The following is a 6,414-nucleotide window of genomic DNA, read 5'->3' as shown; positions in this document are numbered from 1 at the left end:
ACGAGATTCTTAGCAAACATAATCGAAGAATGGTTTCAGTATTTAATGATAAATCATAGAAAATTTGCTGTGGTGTTATTTCTGTAGCAGTTCATCGTTAAAGTCTTTGAGATGCCGAGTTCAGAAACCAGAAAAGAAGAAAACAGTTTCTATGAGAATATGTGACATATGTGTCAGGAGAAAAATATAACAATAATGTTAAAAATAGGACTTCTGCTTTGTTGGAGCATTGTTTTACTGGTATTTGTCGACAATTCTTTTGTGTTCGGTACTTAAACAAACAGTGACTTGCGATAAGCACCCCATATTGTGTTTTAAGTAAATAACGCTCGCGTAGATATGGTCTCTGTTTAAACTACGGTTTTGTACAGTAAGAATGTATAAAGAAAAGCTATTTTGTTTTAGTTTCAAATTTCCTTTTACCTTAGCCGAAAAATAATGTATCTTTATGCAGCTTTCTCCTGAATATACAGCCTACGCATACAACTTTTGTTCAGTCTTGTTGGCACATTTTATCTTGCAAACTGAGTTTAGTTAGTTGACGATTTCAATGAAGCCGACTCTATTCAGATGTCTACTCATGCCTTTTAGGTTGTCATTAGTTTCAAGCTGAGTGTCCTGATTTCAGTTGTAGCAGATCCGACGGTACTTTGGAACCTGTGACAAGTTCCACTCCCGCAGCAAGAGAGTTGCTCTGAGCCAATTCCCGAGTCAAGTTAATTTTATAGGGTCAAGCACAAAAGTTTCCAGCCAGTTAGGCCCTTCACGACCCATAAATTTCCCCACTTTAGAATTCAGAGCGGAAAAACCCGTTGTCCCTATGTGTACAGTATAGCGACACTTTTTTGTTTCTTCAGTAGGAGTTCCACAGTTGTAACCTTTAGTTACACTGACCCACATGTAAAATTTCAGTATTTAAAGATATAAACTTCGTAGTTTGAAGCGTCACTGAGTTTTAAGCGCTAAGTAAATTAGTGATTATCTCACAAAGCAAGCAGCAGACATGTAATGGACCATAGCACTATGTTTTAGCATACATCAAATTAAAAGAAGGCCATTGTTTAAATTGGGAATTATGTTTACATTTCTTTTATCCCTTGTTTTTACCCGCAAGGTCAAATATAACTGAAATATATTACTTCTTCCCATCTCTTGACTAAAACATTACCTGATAAATACCCAGCTTATGTGATTACCATTTTAAAGTTTAACCTGTATGTATCAGCGTGTTGCATTTTTAATATATCGCAATTTTTTCAAGCTGAAAAATTGTGGCGGGGCGAAAGGGTGCGGAGTTGAGGGCCAACCCCTCTGAACCACACTTGGAAGGCTGTTTCAGGACAGAAGAACATGGAGAACAGAAGTCACCGATGATCTATACTTTCCCGAGCAAAGTGCAAGTGAAAACAGGTGTTTTTTTCGCTTCCACTTTTAACAAACCTTTGTCATGTGCAAACCAATCAAAATTCCGCCTGAAATTACTCATATCGAGATAGGGTAACAGAAGTTTCACCGTCAATCTCTCCAAATATAACTCCTGTTTAGTTCGCTCTCTGAATGGAAAACAATGGATCAAACCTAGTTCACGAGAACTAGGAAATATAGGATTTGTAGCATGCGAACAGACTCCCAGCGAGCCCGAACAGAGCGAGCGCTTAGCTCTCCGAATACTCCAATTTCGCGCTCTTCCGCTCGCGCTTTGCTCGCCAAATTTTTTTCCGTCCCCACTGGGAGCCTGTTCGCATGCTAAGGATTTCCAATGCAGTAGAGGTATAGAACAGGATTAGTTTAAGCCCCCGTTGGATTAGGACAGCAGCAGTCTTTCTAGGTGAATGATCTCGATATGTCCATTCGATCGATGACCGATGACCGACCGAGCTCGACCGATCTTGTTATTCACCTCGTTGTTTCAGTAAATATTCTACTTCGCTTGTTTCTTTTTGTTTTTCCTGGGTATCTCAGATATTTTAGGATATATTATAACGAGGATTCATCCACGCGCGGTGTGCCCCACAGATTTGCTCAGGGCGCTTATATGGCCTTTTTCCGCCCTAGATTTGCTACTGCCCCACACCTCTCCCAGCAAATGTTGGCTGAGCGAGCTCTGGGGCGACCTCATCCCCAGGGTTTTTCGGGCGTTGAACAAAGATGGCGGAAATTTCGAAAGTTGCTGGTGTTTGAAGTCCTGCGATGGATAGCATGATATTGGAGTTTGCGAATAAGGTTATTTGTGAAAGTAAGTGGAAGTCAAGCGATTCCTCTGGCATAATTATTCGTGACTATGATATAAACGATACTATGTACGTCATAAAAAGGTCACATGTACAGTGTTGTGTACTTGTGTAGAATGGTCCACTGAAATTAATACCAGCAGTCAAAGGTCTATCAAGCGGCCACCCTCAGGAAATAGCCAGGTGACCGTTTAATAGAGGTTGACCGCTTAAAAGAGGTTCTTAATTAAATTTAGCTCGTAATGGGGGAGGATTTAAACAAGGAAACAGAAGTTATCACACAGATATGTTTACATTATTGTTCATAACAACAAATCAAACAGATTTCATTGTTATGTTGTTCATAAAGCCTGGTTCACACTTGTGAGATAAGCATAACACAAGTGAAATAAGCACAAACGTAAGCACAAGAAAAAGAAACATGTTCCTTTTTTCTTGTGCCTGCACTTATGCTTATTTCACTTGTGTTATGCTTATCTCACAAGTGTGAACCAGGCTTAAGGCAATTGTCAAATGTATTTGGTTTCCAGTTAATGTAGACTGCAGATCAGGGGTAAAATGCAGACCGCAGACTTGGGGTAATGTAGTGACTAGACTGCATGTCTGTATGTAGACTACAGACTTTTCAAGTATACACCTTGTAATTTCGCAGACTAACTGTCTGTAGACTGCAGACTGCAGTCTCCGATCTGTAGGCTGCAGACTGCAGACCGGATACAAAATGCAGACCAGGTACAAAATGCAGACTGTGAATAAAGACTGTTTTTTCCATCCAATTCTGTAGTCCATAGTCCGTAGTCCGTAGTCCGTAGTCCGTAGTCCGTAGTCCGTAGTCCGTAGTCCGTAGTCCGTAGTCCGTAGTCCGTAGTCCGTAGTCCGTAGTCCGTAGTCCGTAGTCCGTAGTCCGTAGTCCGTAGTCCGTAGTCCGTAGTCCGTAGTCCGTAGTCCGTAGTCCGTAGTCCGTAGTCCGTAGTCCGTAGTCCGTAGTCCGTAGTCCGTAGTCCGTAGTCCGTAGTCCGTAGTCCGTAGTCCGTAGTCCGTAGTCCGTAGTCCGTAGTCCGTAGTCCGTAGTCCGTAGTCCGTAGTCCGTAGTCCGTAGTCCGTAGTCCGTAGTCCGTAGTCCGTAGTCCGTAGTCCGTAGTCCGTAGTCCGTAGTCCGTAGTCCGTAGTCCGTAGTCCGTAGTCCGTAGTCCGTAGTCCGTAGTCCGTAGTCCGTAGTCCGTAGTCCGTAGTCCGTAGTCCGTAGTCCGTAGTCCGTAGTCCGTAGTCCGTAGTCTGTAGTCTGTAGTCTGTAGTCTACAGTCTGTAGTCTGCAGTCTGCATTTTTCACTAAATGTCAGAAATTAAATGTATAAAGAGGGGTAAATCACTTATATTGGCAGGGAAAACGAAGAACGAAAACGAAAATATAAAAATAGGAAAGAAGATGAGAGCCTGAAATGCAGGAATTTATCACTTGCTCACATGTCCAGTATTAAGCTTAGCTTTGGTGATCGGATTAGAAGTGGTACTTTCTTTGTGGTGACCGTCTTGGACAAGGATAGTTCTTGACTTCACGGTTTGTCAATTCTCCTTCTGTATTTTCTTGCAGTTGCATTTTGTACTGTTTCTGAACAATGCCAGTGGGCATTGACTTCATATTTCACTCTCTAGCTCGATATATAAATAATATATGACCTTTTTCCACTGTTTACTGATGATCCATTTTTCAAGTTGAGTGGCTCTTAGCATCTTTGTAGATGGACTGCCTAGCTACTGTTAAAGCAACAACAAGTTGAAATTTCCACCTTAAAGAAGTAAGACCTATTTCTTGTGTGTCCGTCTGTCTGTCTGCACGGTTGCCACAGTCAGGGAAAAGTCAGGGAAAATTAGATTTTATTTAAGGTCAGGGAAAAGTCAGGGAGTTTTGTATCAGGTCAGGGAGTTTCTAAATCCCAGTTCAAAGTCAGTGAAAAGTCAGGGAATTTTATCTTAAGGTTGCCTCAAATTATTTTATCATTGTTTTTGTATAGACAAATCAATTTTGTTTTAAAACTTATCTGAGCCTTCCTTATTTTTGTTGATTCATGGCCAGTATAATCATCCTGCATGGTCAGTGAAAATTGCTTTACAGTCAGTGAAAAGTCGGGGATTTTTTTTTGTTCCGGTGGGTAGCAACCCTGGTCTGTCTGTCTTTCTGCCTGTATGTCTGTCCGCCTGCCTGCACATGTCTGTTTGTCTGTCTGTCTTTCTGCCTGCACATATTTCTCTGTTTGTCTATTGATTCCCTCCCTCCCTCACTTCCTTGAAGTTGTCTTTTTGCAATAACATGTTTCCACTCTTATTGCCACTCTTATTGTTTGGCCATGCACATAGGAACAGTGATTAGATGTTTTGATATTTTGCCAGAAGGCTAACAAACAAAGATGCCACAGCTTGCCACATGAAAAATGGCTTCATCCATGAGGTAAATGTGCAAGAACTGAGTAAGACTTTTGAAGTTGATGATGGATGCATTATGAAATTAAATGTAAAGCCGCTTTCACTATCACCATTGGATCTTTTTAGTGATGTCTCACATCCAATTTTTCCATTCAAATAAAAAATAAGCCTCACTGCTTGATTATGTGTTATTTAATAAATATGCAAAGTTTTACAAAAATATGGGAAGCAAACTCATAAAAATATGGAAAGCCAAACTCCCCAGTTGTTACAAAGAAATGTATGCCAGAGGGCAACGCTTGCCCCCAGCTGGCATACATTTCTTTATAAAAATTGGCAAGTTTAGGGGTTTTTTTTTCATGGCTTTGCAATGTATTCTTATGAAGCTTTGCATATTTACTAAATTTGACATGGTAAAATGTAAAAGAGTACTTGGAATCCAAAAGCCAGTCTCTAATCTAAATGTCAACAAAATCGAGTTCTTAAAATTTGACAGTAATACCAAGGGGAAACAGACACCACCAGCACGTGGAGCGGCGTTCAAATTTCAGTTGTGTATCGATACATGAGTTGATTCCAAACGATCCTTGAATCGCTTAATTTAACGAAAGGTAAGGGAGAAACACTTAAACAAGGAGAGTTGTCCGCGTAACTAGACGGAATTCGCAGTTAGGCTCCGTCCTCCCGCTTCAATTAATCAGAATTTTTAAAAGAAGTGAGATGTTTGTTTTTTTTTTTTTACGGGAATACTGAAGTACATCTCTTCATGATCATTGACGACCACTGTTGTATCAGTTTTGTAACTGCGAATTGATTGCAAACGTAGACCTTGGTAAGTACGGTTACGGGATAAATGTTCAAGTTTAATAGCGGGATCCAAAGAGGGAAATTGTGAAACGCAATCGTGAGCGCATTCATGCGACTAACGGAATTCTGCAGCGCTAAGTCCCTGTAGCAGGAATAAACTTCCTTTATTGTAATGGCCTTTAATTTTTTCAGTAGATTTTACTTTAATGGATGTAACGTGGCCTAACGTTCATTCGTAACGGACAGTTCCGTCCTGAGTCTACAATCTACATCGAGACACGAGTGCATTCGAAGAACTGAAAGCGGATGTCCTGGAATGTACAGCCTGTACCCAAACTTTCTGTTCGCGGTACACGCGTGTCAGTGAATCAGTGCCAATCGCCGACCAAAACCTATTCTGTGATCATAGAATGACTGACCAGTGTACTTCAGGCAAACCTGAACACCATTTTAGAGAGATGCACTTGCTCAGTTACCAGTGATGTTCAGCGAGACGATCTCTGTGATTTGTACTGCTCATGGCTTCGCAACACGGAGACTCAGTCTGAGGGCAGGGGTTTGAATTATAAACTCGACTCACGACTCAGGGATAAAACCCCGTTTTGCCGTCGTGAATCTATAATCTGTGTTTTGAAGCTGTTCGAGGAATACTTTCTCAAAACGGGTACGGACGCTGTTCTGGAAGACTGATGTGACTACGATGCCCGCGGGCAGCTGGGATAGATAGATAGATAGATAGATAGACAGACAGACAGACAGACAGACAGACAGACAGACAGATAGATAGATAGATAGATAGATAATCTTTATTTATCCACGGTACAAAATTCGTCAGCTTTAAAAATACCTAATACTAATATAATGAGAAATATTTAAATAAAAAGCTGCTTTCCACGAATGCCGTGCCTTACAGTTCTTCTTTGAGTAGTCGTTTTAATTGCCCAAGGGACTCTGC

Source organism: Orbicella franksi, chromosome 11, assembly GCF_964199315.1.
Source record: "Orbicella franksi chromosome 11, jaOrbFran1.1, whole genome shotgun sequence".
Taxonomy (NCBI): domain Eukaryota; kingdom Metazoa; phylum Cnidaria; class Anthozoa; order Scleractinia; family Merulinidae; genus Orbicella; species Orbicella franksi.
The sequence above is the reverse complement of the archived record's forward strand: the minus strand, read 5'-3'. Positions refer to the sequence as shown.